The sequence below is a fragment of the Camelus dromedarius genome, chromosome 23, assembly GCF_036321535.1.
Source record: "Camelus dromedarius isolate mCamDro1 chromosome 23, mCamDro1.pat, whole genome shotgun sequence".
Classification (NCBI taxonomy): domain Eukaryota; kingdom Metazoa; phylum Chordata; class Mammalia; order Artiodactyla; family Camelidae; genus Camelus; species Camelus dromedarius.
In genome coordinates this window covers 31,909,982-31,927,112 of record NC_087458.1, presented here as the reverse complement: position 1 = coordinate 31,927,112, position 17,131 = coordinate 31,909,982, and the positions used below count along the sequence as shown (strand labels likewise).

The following is a 17,131-nucleotide window of genomic DNA, read 5'->3' as shown; positions in this document are numbered from 1 at the left end:
CCCTCCCTTCTCTCTGCTCTTCCTGTCCATCTGTCTCCCTCCACTTTTTCCCTCCTCTCCTCCCCCTCCCATCTTTTCCCTCCCTCACTGCCCCACCTTCTCTCGCAGAACCCAGAGCGGATTGCTGGCCCTCCTGCGCATGGGCGGTCGGTGTCAGCTGGACCGCGGGTTGGAAGCTCCAGCTCCGAGCCGGGGATTAGCCCCAAAGGCTTCTCAGCTCTGTCGCCCGGCAGGCCTTTAGCTCCTGCCTGGGGCCGGTGCCTCTGGCTGTGGAAGTGCAATGTGGGGTCTCCCGGGAAAGGGGTCAGGTGGCTGCGGGAGGGCGGTCCGCGTGTCACAGACCACGAGGGCGCGAGTCAGCCTGTGTTCAGCTGAATTGCTCGGGCCAGACCCCTCTGCTCGCGCCACCTGCCCCAGTGCCCCAGTGCCACAGCTTCCCGGGGCCAGGTGTGCACCTGCCACCTCTCACCCAGCCGGCCTCCACTCAGTCCGCTGCTGGCGTCCCCTTCCCCTCTCTCGCCCGCGAGTCCTCTCCTCCCGGGCTTCCTCTCCTCGGCCACCGGCCCGTCCCCACAACTGGGCGGGCTGCGTCCCAGGCGGGCGGGGTCTGCGGACCCGGACGGGGCAGCTGGGGCTGGGGCTGTGGATGGCCACCGAGCGGGGCTGCAGCCCGCGTTTCCACCCATTTCCCTGCCCCGCGACTCCGGGGCTGCCCTGGTCTTCCTTTCCCGCTCCCTGAGGAACAGCTCAGTGGCGTCTGCGCTGCTCCCTGGGCTGAGAGCCTCCGGCTGTAAAGCCCAGCTGCTGGTGGAGTTGGGAAAAGGGATCCTCAGTGCCAAGCGAGCTTCTGTCTCCTCCCTCAGTGTTTCTGCCCCAGGTAAGTACCTTGAACACTTTCAGGTGTTATGATGGCGATGCTTGTTGGTGTCATGTGTTTTTATAGTGAGAGGGATTACAGTGTTGATAGCAGGGCTTGGTTCAGTTAAAAATGAGCTGAAGGCATAAGGCTGTGTCATCCTCCTTCCTTCCCTCTCCCAGGGTGAAACGTGTGACCATCGATTTTAAAAAGACAGTTACATTCCCTAACTAGCCCAGCCCAGCTTGGTGTGTTAACAGGAACAGCACCACCAGAGGCGTTGGAGACCCAGGGACATTGCAGTCCTAAAGAGCTCCTGGCACAGTTTGGTTTGTTTTGGTTTTTTGTTTTTCTTAAATTGTGGGGCAGACTAAGTAGTATAGAGGGAAAAATAATTGTCAAGAAATATTTTTTCATATAACAGCTTTATTGTGATATTGTTCACACACCATGAAGTCCACCCATTTAAATGGTACAATTCAGCAGCTTTTAGCATATTTACACTTGTGCAACAATTATTATTCCAGAACATTTTCATCACATCAGAAAGACCAGTGGAAATGAATGACCAATCCACCCCTCCCCAGTGGTGGTTCTAAAGAAGTTTCTTGCCTATTCTTGACCATAAATTAACTTGTTACATTCCATGAAAAATCTGGTAGGAATTCTAATCAGAATTGTAATGAATCTGTCTATCAAAATAGGAAGAATTAATGTCTTTATGGCATAAACTTCTTCTACCCATGAATATAACTGGGACCCTATATTTTCATCTCTCCAGAGCCTGGCCCATGGGAAGTCCTCACTAATTGTTGGGCTTGTGAATGATGAGATTCTATACATCATTAGTTGCAACTGTAGCCTTTCACAGAAGAGAAAATTAACCTCAGTGAAGCCAAGTGACTCTCTGATGGTCAGAAAGAGTGACAGCCAGTGCTGGAGTGATCTAGTGGACTTGGTGCTTGCAACCAAAATTCTTCAGCAGCTACAGCTAAGGGGATTAGAGTGTTCTTTTATTTTTTCTTAATGGCGTTGCTTTTATTTTTACTTATTTTTTTAAATTAATTTTTATTGAAGTGTAGTCAATTTACAATGTTAGTTTCAGGTGTACAACAGAGATTCAGTTATAAACATATGCATATTGTATAAATATGTTTTAGATTGTTTTTAGTACAACTCATTACAAGAAATTGAATATAGTTCCCTGTGCTATATAGTAGGTCCTTGTCATTTATTTTATATTTATTAACGTGTATCTGTTAATCCCCCCTTTCCTGCCTGCTAAACACAGTTGGCTTTCTATGTCCATGAGTCCATTTCTAGGAGCATCATTTTTCTTAGTAATATATGCTGGTTGGCTGCTTTCAGTTTCAGTAATTCCATCTGTGGGTGCTTTTCTTCTGGTGGCCCTTATGTGGTTTGTACACGTGGTAATATAGGTCTGTATTTGGGAGAACTCCAGGACTCGTGTAGTCCCTGGTACAGAGTTCCCACTGAGTTGATGCTTGAACTGGGAAAAAAACATAGTAAATGTTGGAATTTCCAATATGGTTGAGACTTCCAGGTTTCTATAACCTGCTTAGCCCACCTTAATATTGGCTGCACCCTTACTTGGTAATTTGGTGGAATTCCATGGTATGGTGGTGTAGAGACAGGGCCTTTTATGCTTATTCTCTTTCCTTTTTCTAACACTCATTCTCCTGGGTCTCCCAGATCCTCCCCCAGCAGTGCCCAGGGCTGGCTTGGTGCTGCGCTGAGGATATATTTATTAATAAGGACCTTTCCTCATCTCTTCTGAGCCTCCATTTTTTTCTCTGCACAATGAGGTCTTAGACTAGATATGTGCTTTTCAGTTTCTTTTAAAGCCATGTTTCCTTTGAGAAACAGAAAATGCAAATCACTCCTCCAATCCCAACCCTTTAGATTTTGATACAGCCTCCAAGGAGTGACAAAGCACTTTGTGGAAAATTGATGTGATTGTGATTCCAGGTGGCACAGAAAAGACTCTTCAGAGATTTATTGCAGGGAGAGGGCAGGAAAGGTGCAGTATGTCACACTTTCTAGTGTGAGCACTGGAGCAGTGGCTTGGATTTAAATACGGTGTCTGACGTGGCCTCTCTCTAATCATGTACAATGTGATAAACTTCTCTACCTCAGTTTTTCTTGATGTGTCAAGTTGGCGTGATAATATTTTAGGGCTTTTGTGAAACATTATACACATAATCCATTGGTGTTTCGGTAGAAATAAGACCTGCTAGGGATTCAGGGATTTGTTTAAAAAAAAAAAATCTTGTCCATAGCAATCTGTCGGTGTGTATTTTGAATTTCCTGGAGGGTGAGGGTTGAGTCTAAAGTCCATCGTGGGACAGGTGGCCCATAGTTTTCTGTGCACCTGATTGCCCCCTCCTCCCCAGTCCTCTTCCTCAGTCCAGGATTAAGTTCCCTAGTAGATTTACACAGAGGTCTTGTGGAAATGGCTTTTCATTTTATTGTTTCACCAAGAAGGGCTGCCATCATGATCTCTGTGGTCAGGTTTTGAAGGGCTGCCATCATGATGTCTAGTCAGGTGAAGGCTATGCAATTGGGAGTTTCTATTTAATAAAAAGAAAAAAATTACTAATAGAAAATTAGAACAAGGGTGATGACAGGAGCTCTTGGAAGTGGGCACCATTAGTTTTGTTAGCTTCAGGTGCAGTGGCCTCTTGCCACGAGGACCCATCCTCTTGCTCTGAAGTTGGAGGGAACAATGGGTTGAGTGGGAATGTTAACTGAGTGTATCTCATGTGCTGGGCATTGTCCTATTTGTGCTTTGTGTTCCTTATTTGAGACAGTGAGCTCATTTAACCTCAATAGCCTCTTTAAAAAATTAGACTTTTTATTTTGAGATATAATGTAGATTCCCATGTAGTTGTAAGAGATAATATGGAGAGGGCCTATGGACCCTTTGTATAGTTTTCCTTAATGGTTCCAACTTGCAAGTTTGGGGTACAATTCATTACTGACTCACTAACAATTTGAGGTTTGTTTTATTGCCCTAATTTTATTCACGATTAAACTGGGGCTTAGAGAATCACACAGGCCTGACCAGGTCACCCACATGGTTAGTGTCGAGACGGGTGGAACGTGGGCTTGGGATTTCCAGGCAGTACCATTATGATGGTCTGTAGCAGGGAGCAGCATTTATTTTGCTGGTTTATTCATTCATTCAACAAACATTATTGAGTAACCTCTGTGGGTCAGATGCTTTCATAGGGTTATCTGATTCTTCAGCAGTCCTGAGAATCAGGTATTGTTTATATTTTTTAATCTGAGAAAATTAGCTCTAAGAAGTTATAACCCCCCCAAATGAAATATAGCTCATAAAGGAGCGATACTAAATTTGTACAGTCACCCCTTTTTATGCAGGTGGTACCCTAGGCATTTTACATTTGCAGACTTCTGTAATCCAGATATATTCATGTAAGACAAAGATTTTTTTTTTTAATTGAAGTATAGTCAAGTTTACAATGTTGTGTCAATTGCAAGGTTTTTTTTTTGAATTTTGAATTAAAAAATATTTTTTCAGGAGGGTAATTAGGTTTATTTATTTGTTTCATTTTTTAAAATGAGGTACTGGTGTTTGAACCCAGGACCTCGTACATGCTAAGCACGTGCTCTACCACTGAACTGTACCCTCCTCCCCAAGGCAAGTTTTCTTATCCATTATTCTGAAGCTTAGGAGTTCAAATAATTTGGATAGAAAACCAGATCTTTTGATCCCACTGTAGTCCTTTTCTTTATATTCTGCTGAAGGAGGTTGGGGAAAGCACTTCCTTTGTTCACTTCCTTATTCAGCATTTTTCAGCAGTGACTTTGCATCAGGGCCTTGGTAGGTGCTTGGAAACAGAAAACAAGAAATGACCCTTCTCTGCAGGGCAGAAAGCCTAGACCAAAAGCTGGGTAATGTGATCCGAGCTACGGTAGCCATTTGAAGACTCTGAGGACAAACTGTACCCCCGGATTTACTTGAGCTTCCCTTGCCTTCTGGTTGGTACACACCAGGTCACCACAACCCAGATGGGCCTGCAGCCCACAGTACAGTATGTACCTCGATCTCCTCTGCCCTCTCGTCAGGGCCTGCAACATGAGCATCCCTGACTACGAGCAGTGTGCTGAGGACCACCAGACTTTCCCCGTGGTGGTCGAACAGGTGGGGATCATCTCAGAGGAGAATTTCTTTTGCATCTATAAGTGAATCACCTTGGTGAGTCAGATCAGTCCGTGCGGCTCCCAGTGGGCAAACTGTATCCACTACAGGCACCACTATGCGCCCAAGAATGGGTGGAGCGACTTCCAGACCCACCGCAAGGTCTTGGGCCTTGTCATCATTACTGACTGCCTCTCGGCCAAGGCTTCGAAAAGCTCCACGTGCAGAGGAGCTGTATGGCACCACGCTCTATGACTCTTAGCTCTTTGACTTTCTGCTGCATGGGGAGGTGGCCGAGCAGCCGCGCACCAAAGTGGCCTTCAATTTACGAGGACTGCAGGGTGGTGGAGAAGAGGATCAAGGACTTCACTGAGTCACTCTTCATCTTGCCCAAGTCCAAGAGGCTGGACTGTGCATCCGACAATTCTGGGGACAAGATCCTCCTTCTCTGCATCCCATTTGAGAAGGAGGACATCATGGGACTGGACACAGAAAGCAGGTAAGTTTACCTGGAGGCCAGTCCACCCTGGCTGTGTGCCGGGTTTCTTCCCTACATCCAGAAAGGGATCAGCAAGGAAGAGGACTCTCTTGTAGCCAAGGGTGGAGGGAGGTCCAGCCCGCCGGTTTACAGACATTTAAAAGTGAATCCGCCTTTGTTTCAGAGAGATCCTTTTAGGGTTATTGTGGACACTTACTCCAGGTTTTCAGCCAGGACCCTGGTGGGACCCCTGGAGTTGCTGTCCAATAGAGTAGCCACAGCCACTGATGCTAGGAGAGCTGGGGAGGAGGCTGCTCTGAGGTGAGATTTGCTGTAGGTCAAATGAACATCAGACGCTGAGACTTGTCTAGTAAAAAGAATGTAAACTATCTTATCACTTCCTATATTGATTACATGTCAAAATGATAGTATTTTACATACAGTAGGTTAAGATTTGTTCTTAAAATCATTTTCTAGAATTTGTTTTTTGTTTCTTGGTTTGTTTCTTTGTTTACCGTTTTAAATGTGGCAACTGGGAAACTTTCTTTACATGGCTCTCATTTCATTTATGTTGGGCAGCCTGTCTTAAGATAGTCTCATCCCTTTGCTTGTAGATGAGATGCTGAATCCCGAGAGGCAGAACGAGGCGCTGGTTGAGCTGGGGCTGGAGCCGGTGTCTCCTGCCTCCCAGGCCCAGCACCTGTTCGGCTCAGGCCCTCTATTCCTGCCCGACAGCCAGCATGCCATGTTAGGACATCAGAATCACCGCCAGGGACTTCCGAATGAACTCCTTATGCAGGGAAAGGCGTATCACGGAGTATGGGAAAGAGCAGGGAAATGTTCATCCTCACTTTGTCCCTGTGATTAAGTCAACGGCCCCACTTTGTCTCGGAATTACAGACGAGCTCTTCTGGGCTGCCTACCCCCCCCACCATCTGCTCTGTTTCCCCGTGTATCTATAGTGCTGTCCTTCGTGCAGAAGAGGGTGACATGCCTTTGCCGAGAGGTGGTCCCCCTTTGCTGGGGAGAGTGAGGGAAGCTGTGTGCCCACGGCCTACGGCCTCAGGCCTTGAGTCTGGAGAGTACTCATGGCGGTCTGACAGGTGACGGTCGGAGGACCTGGCACGGCTGCCGGGCCCACTGTGGAGGCGGTGCTCTGTGATTCTTGAAATTAACTAAGATCAGATTCTACTTTCTGTTTGTTGGTAAGTTGGAGGAGAAGATGCCAGAGAATTGATAAAAAGAATGTCCAGACCAGCCCTGTGAGTGATAGGCACAGGGGACCCGAGTCCCCCACGTGTGTGAGGTGCCTAGCGGGCTCTGGATGAATTTTCTGTTCCTCCCGGACATAACTCTATGGCTTAAGGAATGGGCAAGGCATGTCATGGCCTGTACTTGTCCTCACAGGGCCCTGTGATCTTCATGCCCGCACTCCCCTTCTGCTCCTTGGAGACGAGGTGTCAGGTTTAGGAGCCTGGGCGCTGCTGAGGGCATAGCTGCCAGCACCGTGCTACACCGAGGCTGGCTCCGTTCACCTCACATGTCACCCCCTGCTGAGCCCCCAGGCGTCAGTCAAGGTAGGTGCATAGGTGCAACATACGCAGAGACCACCTTCTCCCCCTGGACAGATTGGTTGGTGAGCAGTGGAAGCCTAGAGCCCTGCCCCAGCCCCAGGCCAGTGCCTCCTCTTTTGTCATAGGAGGCACTGGTGACATTTTTGCTCAGCAACTGCTTGGCTCTGACTCTGCAGACCCACCAGAGAATGCCAACTTGTTTTTGTCTTTTGAAGTCTGCCCTTGGGATTTGGCGGAGTAGCTGGATGTGTGCTTAGCCCATAGTGGTTGACACTGTCACCATTGTTTACCCAGAACCTCGTGTACCAGGCATGGCTCTCGGCATCAAAATACAGCAGCGCATTAAACCTCCCTCCTGGTGGGTCTGTCTGTTTTGGTACCATAAGGGCTCAGCCAGCATCTTAACGTCAGTGAGATAACGTGGCCAGTGAGCTCGGGTCAAGCACATTCTCCTCCAGTCACTTTTACTGAATTTTTGCTTTTACTATTCCACAGTCATTAATTTTTTAAACAATGCTTTGGTACAGGAACAGCCTAATTCTCTCCTGCTACTCTTGGTGGAAGTGAGTAAAACTGTCCAGCCTGAAATGCGACCACATTTTGTAGCTCAAAATCTGCCTAGACGCATATAGGTGGAGTTTTGGTTAGGGGCGCTGATCATGTTGGGGTCCCCCGGCAGCGCCACTCCCCTCAGGCCCCTGCCTTCCCCGGAGCAGGAGGTGAGTGTGGGTCTCACCGTCCCAGCATCCCTGGCCTCACACACTCACATAAATTCTTGTATATGCTGTCAAAATCATTTTTGTTCTTGTGTGTTTCTAATTTTCTCTTGTTCCTCTTTTCCTTTTTCTTTATTCTTTTTCTCTTGTACTGCCAAGTGAGCATGTTGTTGCGTCTGAAAATGTGGGCTGTGCACACCCTGCATTGGAAATATCCAGATTGCCCTCCGTACTGTCTCCATCGCTTTAAAGAGCAAAAACTTAACAGTTGCCTTGATCCATGTATTATCCTAGTCATTTTTTATTTTCTAATTTTTTGGAATATTTGCTTTGTTAGCACATCACCCACTGGTGTTTGATACCTGTTAAAATCCTTGCTTTGAGGAACCTGTTTGGTCCTCCTTATATTTGGTGACAAATGCGCCCTTATTAAATTTGTTTGATTGTTTTGAAGAAGTGAGATGCGAATTGATTTAGGCGGCTGCTGAGGGATTCTTTTCATGGAGTATTTAAACTTGTAAAGTCAAATTCTGCAGCATCTTGCTCGATTCCTGCTTTTACACAAACGTGCTCTTCACGCGGTTCCTGGCTGTCACTGTGTGACGTGCGTGATGGCACTTCCTGGCCAGCGGTCACTGGTGAGGGAGTGGCAGGCTCATGGGTGTGCAGCTGCAGGGGACGCTGTTGGAGGAAGCAGTCACCGTTTACTTATTTAATTTTTTTTTTTTTTGCATTCAACATCCCTGTGCCATTTACTTTACTTTGCCTTCATAAAGTGGCTTAGTGGGGTCTAAAATCCATGCCACTCTTGTGTTCCCTTTACGAGGCTGGTTTTTCTGAGTATCAGGAAAACATGTCCTTCTCCTAAGTAGCTGGCTCACCTGGATCTTGTTGACACAGCGACCGCTAAAGGGGACCGTAGCTTCCTCTCTTCTCCAGCCAGTGGGCATTCAGAGCCGGGTCTGTGCTTTGCCTCAGCAGCCGTGCAGGCCTCCCTGCAACGGCCTTTACTTTTAACCCATGTTGGCATAAATAGCTTACTCCGTGTCTGTTGCAGCTGATGTACACCACTGACGGCCGTGTAGTTAGTTTGCGGTAGGGAGTCTGCAACACCCCAGCCAACCTTGAAGGAAGATGTTTTGGCCGACCTAGGACCTTGGATTCTCACCCCCATCATGCTTCATCTCACTCGGTGGAAGGGTTTGGCCACCACCATCATGCTGAACATGAGGCCTTGTTTCTCCTTTCATGCTCTGGTCCAAATGTGGGCACTTCATTTATCACTGAATTTGTATCGCTTGAGACAGGCCATAATATCTGAATGAGTCCATCACATTCTGGGTGGGGAACAGAACAGAAGTAAGTGTCACAATTAGATGGAGTCTAGGCTGTCCGTGTTGGCTAATGCTGGCTGGGATCTGTGATGGCCGGGCTGTGCCCTGGACACAGGCCTTTCCCGTGGCTCCCGAGAGCCCAGGGGTTGGAGTGAGAACAGCCTTGCCTGGGTTCCTCCATCCTCATCTGCTCACTGGCAAGTGTGGCTGCTAATTAGGAGCTCCCCCAGACCTCGGGCCCTTCAAAGCTCAGACCACGGGAGAACCTTGAGTCCCTTCTCCTGGGCCTCCTTTGTGAGAATCCAGTGCCTTCTGAGGTGACCAGCGGCAGGAGATGCCTCCCCCTCCAGGGAGCACCCTACGGAGGACTGTTAGTCAGTGTACCATGCTGTGAACTTGGGGGGTTACGGCCATGGTCCCTGTAGAACCACATTTGAGATGGGCTTAGTGACGGAAATAATAGGACTGATTCCAGGGCAGGGATTAGGGGAGGGAACATTGGAAATTGAATGTGACCTCAAACACATAGTTGGGTGCTGGGGCTGTTACTAAAATGGGGAGTCTGGGAGGTACCTGCCAGGAATCGAATTCCAGATTAAATGGTGAACATGAGGCATTTTTAAGATGCCATTTGTCATCCAAGTTAGGACTTCAAAGAGGCACTCGTGTCTATGAGATTGTGGCTCAGGTGAAGGAGCGGACTATAGATACACGTTGGGAATCGTCATTCTTAGCTGGTGTTCATAGCCTTGCATGTGAATTACATCATCTCGAGAGCTGCAGACTGAGGCTGAGGCGGGGCAGGGCCCTGCCTGGGTTGGAGGAAAGCCCAGACCATGCAGCTTTGGTGTGTCAGTCAGCGGCATTTGCGATTTTCAGCCAAATGCCATTTATCTTTAAGGGGCTGGGGTGTGTGCAGGGCCAGCCAGGAAGAAATCTGAAGGGAGGGTCGTGGCCACGTGTGTGTCTTGGGAAGATGCAGAGTCTGCAGTGTCCTGGAGGGTAGAGTTCTTAGAAGCTGGAGTTGGAGTGAGGAGTGGGCAGAAGGTAGTCACACTCACCTGTGAGGGAGGGTGGAGTCCTTGGGAGTCCACACCCTACCGGACTCGCTTTCCCATGAACAGAAGGCAATCATACAGAGTATCTGAAGTGAGAAAGGATGGGTGCTGGGAGGGGAGCCAACCTGGAGAATGGTGCTTGGAAAGGTCTGGAATAGTCTCCCTGGAAAATAGAGTTAAAAATACCCAGAATCTTAAGAACGTTGATAGTGACTGGGGAGGAAGCAGTTTTTCTGGCCTCCTAAGGGTAAGTCATGTATCCGGGGATACACAGAAAAATCGGGCATTCTGTTCCGTGGTTTTGATCCTTACCGGGGGAACAGTGCAAGTTTAAAGGGGGAGAAGGGCAGCAGAGTGAAACTAGCCAGGCCCCGTGTCAGGTACCAGTCGGCCACCCTACTTGCGTGTTGAATTCACATCCATGCTTCCCAGGTGGGCGGTGGCAGCCCCCTTTTGCAGATCGGGAAGCATTCTCAGAGGGTTAAGGAATTGGTCCGTTTAGTGGCTAGTAAATGCTGCAGCAGAATTCAAGCAAGGCCTTGTCAGACTTCAAGGGCATGTTTTCTCTACTAATTCCGGTACCTCCCTGTTGAACCTGGAATGGTGAATTGGGTCAGTTTTGGAGCCTTTCAGAAAAAGTACGATTTAAGTGCCTCAGGACTGTTTCACAAAGCTCAGCGTTCTTTGATTTTTCTGAAGCACCGCAGTGCTTTTCGCCCCACAGTTGTTAGGTTTTCTCCATTCTCGATGACGTGGTTGCAAATCACGTACAGGTGCAAAACCAGACTTAGCAGCTTCTGAAGGGAAACTCTCCAGTTCTCCCTTGATCGGCTTTCTTCCACGGGATGTAACTATGCTGCAGCGTAGGCCTGAGTTTTACTTATGGAGTGAGGGTTTAATATCCAAAGTTAGCATAAAATGGTCAGATGAAGAAAATCGACTTTGACAATTTATTTTTGGGTTTCATTAGACAAGATATACTATCAATTAATGACCCATATAGCAAATGAAATTGACTACAGAACATTGCATTTCTTACTTTCTATTTAGAGCTCTCTTACAGAATAAGGTTGCCTGCTTTGGAACATCATCTCCACCACCACGGCACCTATCAGTGTGTTGGTGTGATTGCATTTATGCAGTGAATGTAATCTGGTCTTCCTCAGCCCCAAACACTTCAGTGAAGAATCACGGGCTGTAGCCATCTCTTGGTCACGCAAATACTTCTAAAATTATATGATGCCAGAAAAGAAGGAAGAGAGAGAGAGAGATTGCCTTTATCAAAGTTCCTTTCAATTCTAACTGCAAACTGTTGTTGAGCAGCTCTGGTTTCCTTTGGATATGAATATATACATTTCTTTGCATGTAATCTTGGTTTTGGACTAGAACACCAAGTTCTTGCTGTCCACAAGCCACAAAAACAGTAGCCAAATTGCACACGTGTGAAATTGTTTATACTTTTTCCTGAGAAAGTATCCTTGAATTTGGGACTTGGGCTGTGATTTTTGCTTTTTGCTTCCCGCACCCCTCTTGTAATCTCTCACTCCTTCCCACGTGGCCCCCAAGAGTTCGTGGTCTCAAAGGAGCGGGAAAACACCCAGTTGGTCACCATGTACTGCTGCTATAGATGAAGCCCAACCAAGACCTAAAGGACATTATCAGAGAGGACTTCCTGGAAGAAATGGACTCTACATTCATTTGTGAGGACAGAGTGTCAGCCAGGAGAAGTAGTCAAGAATGTGGCTCAGGTGGCAGGTGCAGCCCGGGCAGATGCCTGGAGGCTTTTGGCGTGGGGAAACGGGGAGAGTGCCCTGTGTGGTCCAGGGTGGAAGGTGCCCCTGCTGGTGAGGACACTGGAGAGAGTCCGGGATGGAGGGCTTTGGAAGAGCTTGGGTTTTACTAGAACTGACACAGTAGTCAGTGAAGGGTGTCATCAGAAAGTGACCTTCAGGAAAGGTAATTCTGGTTTTTCTTCTGATATTCTACAGACACAAGGGTCGGGACGGGTGAGAGTAGGTATGTCTGTCCCTTTGAGACCCACCCCGTCATTCATTTATTCATAACACGTGCACTTCTGTGTGTCTAGGGGAGAGAGGGTGGAGCCACATTAGTAAGCAAAATGTATTTGCTTCTTGTGAGCTTAGCATTGTCAGAAGTTGACTTAGCCTAGAATGTTCTAGGAATAGAGGAACAAATTGTGGTAGTTGGAAGGAGGGAAGGCTTCCTTGGGAAACAGTCAAAATGAGCCTGGAGACAAGTGGGAAGTAGGAGCAAGTCAGGGGGCCCCTGAGGTCACTGGGGACCTGTGTACTGAGGTGAGGCTGGGTGAGCAGTGTCTGGGGTGGGGCTAGAATTCCACCAGGGAGCCTCTGAAGGGTTTGAAGTGGGGGTGATGTAATCAAATTTGTGATTTGGGAAGACTGCTGTGGCTCTGTGTGTGTGTGTGTGTGTAGCAGGGAAGAGGGGAAGGGTGTCACCAACAGGGGGGGTCATTAGAAGAACATTCACAGGCTGGGAGAGAGGCGTCGGGACTGCTTGGGGACGGCAGGGGCAGTGTGGATGCCGGATTTCCTTATGGGGAGGGCTTGTTAGCAGGGCGACCCTAGAGGCGACTTTTGGCTGGAAGAAAACAGATGGAGGCTGCCAGGTGGACTTTCGTCTTCTCTCCTTCCCTGCCTTGTGTGATGATCTTAGCTCAGCCAGCTTTTGGAAAAGAAGAGCTAAGTTCCAGGGTAGCCCAGGACTTTGTTGAGCTCGTTCGAGTGAGATCTGATAGGATTTAGGTTTGTGTTCAGATCTGCATGTTCACTTAGCTAGAAACCTCCCGTCATTTCGATTTCCATGGGGTATTTATTCTTGATAAAGATTGTTTTCTTGGTGAGAGGAAATTTAATACAGCTGTTGGCTTTCTCAAAAAAAATCATATCTTTTAAGAACTTTAATATTCAAAACAATAGGAATATATTAAAATTTTAAAGTAAGTCTTTGGTGCAGTTTCTTTGCTTTCTGAGCTAGTGTGGAGTTAGAGCCTTTGCATTACTTAAGAGCACATACTTGTCAGTATTTAAAGAGCTGTTAGTGAGCGCCCCAGGCCCCACCTCTCAAAACATCATTAAAGTTTGCTCTGAAATAGTGAGGCCATAAAGGTCTTATTTGCAGAAACCAAACAGTTGGTTTATAATATGCAGCATAGCTCCCTTTATAAAATAATAATAGGTTCAAAATTAAGAAAGTGGAGGATAATTGATTTTTTTAAAGCTGAAACATAAACTTTCTTGTGCTAATGTTGCAACTGGAAATTTTGAAAAGAAAAATCCTACTGTAATATCATCTACGTGGAATACATATATGACTTTCACTTTTGAAAAGTAACTGCGCGGTGGTTTTTGAAGTCAGGAGAATTCCAGCTCAGATACTGGCAGTGATGGTTGCTGGTTTTTAATGGAAGGGCCTAAATTTGCCTTCTTAGCATTTTTTTTTTTTTTTGGAGTGAAAAGTTTGAGTAGTGCTTTGCCAGCATGATTTTGGGGCAATTTGAGGGCAGATGTCGTGTACCAGCAATGAGATATTTCCATGCATTTTATTTTCCGGACATCACCAGGGCACATGTGGGGTTTGTGCCTGCAGGCTGGAATGCTGCTGGACTCCCTGATCCATCACCGTTATGTCCTGGAGCTGCTCCGGACAGTGAATGATTTTCTGTGGCTTCTAGGTAATGTGGTCTGAGGCAGATGATCAGATGTGCAGTTAAAGTACTATTACTTGAAATAAGAGTAACCTAGAAACATGGCTCTAACAATACAGGGTGAGGGAGAATTGGCTGAGCTGCTTGCAGTGGGGAGTCTTCTCAGGTGACTCCCTCACCGTGATTCTTGCCAGTATCCGCCCCAGCCCTGCACGGTAGTCCTGCCGAAGCAAGCATGTTCTTTGCTCAGAAACGCACTGAATTTCCTTGTGCCTCTGTTTGTTGGCTTGTTTTTTGAAAGCACGTCTTGCCCTTTGCTTAAATGCCATCCATGGTAGTCACTTCTTACACTCATTCTACTGGACTTCGTCCATAAATAGCTGCTGAATGGAAGAACAGAATGTAGTATCTCCATGTAGTGGAACATTATTCACATGTAAGAGTGAATAAAAAAGAAAAAACAAATAAAGAGGAAAATGAAAAAGGCCACCTGTTCTGGGAACTCCTCCCTGACTGTTCAACCCGCACTTTTCCCTTTGAAACACAATCACTTATGCTCCACCGTACTCTTTTTGATAGTACTTACTACCTTCTAATAAACTTTAACGTTTTCAAAAAAAAAAAAAAAAAGAGAGAGAGAGAGATGCTGATACCACTTCAAAATGGACAAGCCTTGAAAACAGCATTTTAAGTGAAAGGAAGCAGACACAAACGGCCACATATTGTTGATTTCAGTGATCTGAAATGCCCAGAAAAGGCACATGCAGAGGCAGAGAGCAGGTGATGGTTGAAAGGGGCTGGGTGGAGGGGGATTAGGGAGTGACTGTTAGTGACAGGAGGTTTCTTCTGGGGTGATGAAGTGTTCAGGAAATAGATGGTGGTGAGGGCTGCACAACTGTGAGTGTGCAGAAGACTGCTGAGCTCTGTCTCTGGGAGTGCCTGTTGTTGGGGCGGCTTTATTTTGTTCTCATCGTGCAATGAGAAGACTCATCTGCTGCTGTGGCCGTTCTACTCCCGTGAGTGGTGAGGGTCAGAGACTTTGTAGAGTCATGTTTCTTTTTTTTTGCCCCTTGCTGAGTGTAGGCAAAAAAGGTTTAAGCCTGAGAAAGTGCTCCATCTGCAGAAATGTCTTTTAGTTTTGCATGGTGTAAAAATCTTGAGAGCTTTTTAATCGTTGAGGACAGCCTGTGGGGGGAAACAGCCCGTGAATCCTGGGTGAGTCCCGGAAGAGCTGCGCGTCCCTCCCTGACACGGGTGGGGATTTCACCCCCGTTCAGGCAGTGAAGGGCCCAGACCCGAGAGCGGAGTTGACAGTCGTGAATATTTACATGAATCCGCTGCTTCATCTTGGATATTAATTTCAAGCTGAGTCAGTTTGTGGCGGCAGCCTCATCCTACATCAGGAATTTATAGTATCTGCTCTTTGAGGTGAAGACCTGACAGACTTGACTATTTAACAGTCTCCCTTGAATTGATATCTCAGATTACTTTGTCAAAAGGAAAACAGCAGAAATACAGACGTCCTTTAATGCCAATGTGACCTGGAAAGGTTTAGTCTCTGTGCCTCAGTGGCCTTATCTGCAGGTGGGGATGATGATAACAGTGCTTCCCTCAGAGGGGCTGGTGAGGGGAGAGGGAGGAGCACAAAGGGAGGACTTACACGAGATGCTCATGAATGACCGAATTTAGTGCTCTCAGCCTGGTCAGGCCTCAGGAGCAGAGATGTCAGAACAGAGCAGTCCTAGCGGGAGCTCGATCCGTGTTGGCAGGTGTTACGATCAGTATCACCTCTGTGGGTTATCAGGTAGTTTTAAGACTTGGTAATATGAATTCATGAATAATGTTAGAAGACTAGACATCTCAGATCCTGTTTACATAGTTCTCAAGATTTCCTCTGAGAAATGGATGTTTTCTCCCCATCTTAAATCTGAGATGAGTCTCTAAAAAATTCTGTATTCCTCCATCTTTTTGCTTTAATTCTCCATTTCTTAAAAAAGAAAGTTTTTAAATGGAGTTACTGGGGACTGAAGTGAGGGCCTCATGCATGCTAAGCACATACTCTCCCAAATGAGGTATAATCTCCCAAATGATTTTTTTTTTAATTTATTTTCTTAGTATTCAGAAGTTAGAGGCCTCTAATTCTTTTTCTGGAGACTTGTCCATGAACCTGTAAATCTATAATTAATGGACAAAACTTGGTTTATTAAAAACATCAATAGAACTTTCTGCAATCCATCCAAAAGGAAATGCTGATTGAATTAAAATGTTTCTCCTTTAAGGTGATTTCTCCTTTTTGGTCTAGCTTAATTTATTAACAGCCATCCTCATCATCATAATGACCAAACTCGCTCTGAGTGGACACCTACCTAACACTAAAATGCTTTCCTCATGTTTTACTTCATAGCAGGTGTTTGAGGGTAGGTATCAGTGTCTCCTTTTTTGCAGCTGAGGGATTGAGAGATGGAGCAGCTTGTCCTAAATCACACCCAGCTGGCGGTGGCTAGCTCGGTGCTGGAACCCAGGCTGCACAGGATGCATTCTTAATTGCTCCTCTAATCAGCCTCCCGTTGAGTGGTTACCCGAACTGCTGTGACTCCATAAATGGCCGATTTTTGTGATCTCAGCCTTATGAGGCCTTCAAAGGAGAGACACCAGTGAGAATGTGAGACAGAGTGTCATAAATTAAAATTGTACATTTTCACAAATGTTTAATTCTCATGTAATTACTTAAAAAGTTAATTTTTTTAATTTAGTGGTCTGTTAGCACAAAAAACAAAACATTAAAAACAATTATAGTGCCAAAGAGAAGTGGGCTTTGAAAGTCCAACCACTGTTAATGATGTTACTTGTTTTTCTCTAGTGGCCCTTATTGACAGAAATACTTACAAAGGTTTTATGTAGTCTTAATATGGAAGAAAAGATTGTCAGTGAATATTATAAGTAAAATCTTTACTCTTTTCTTTCTTGATGGTGAATATGTAAGTTGTTTTCATGGCTTAAGTACATTTCCTTATTTGTGAAATTTGAGTAATATCGTTTAACTTGTCTGACTGTGAGAGTTAGACGCCTTGTATACAAAGAACCCAAGAGGTGCTTAATAAAAATGTGCTGTCAGAATGACAGATATTTTAGAAGGATCAACTCTGAATACTAAAGAGTGTCGCTTATTTCTGATGCATATTCAATATTTATAATATTCATATATATGATATATTTGAATATGGTTTAAAGTAACAAGGATTCA

General features: G+C 46.1%; 1 long non-coding RNA gene across 1 annotated transcript in view; it reads left to right on the top strand.

Annotated features, from left to right (window-relative positions):
• Positions 1–4,595: 4,595 nt before the first annotated feature.
• Positions 4,596–17,131, top strand: part of LOC135319018 (uncharacterized) — a 32,488-nt gene continuing 19,952 nt past the window's right edge. Inside the window, exon 1 of the long non-coding RNA XR_010377581.1 lies at positions 4,596–5,541. This is a non-coding gene — a long non-coding RNA (uncharacterized LOC135319018). The remainder of the gene's footprint in view (positions 5,542–17,131) is intronic.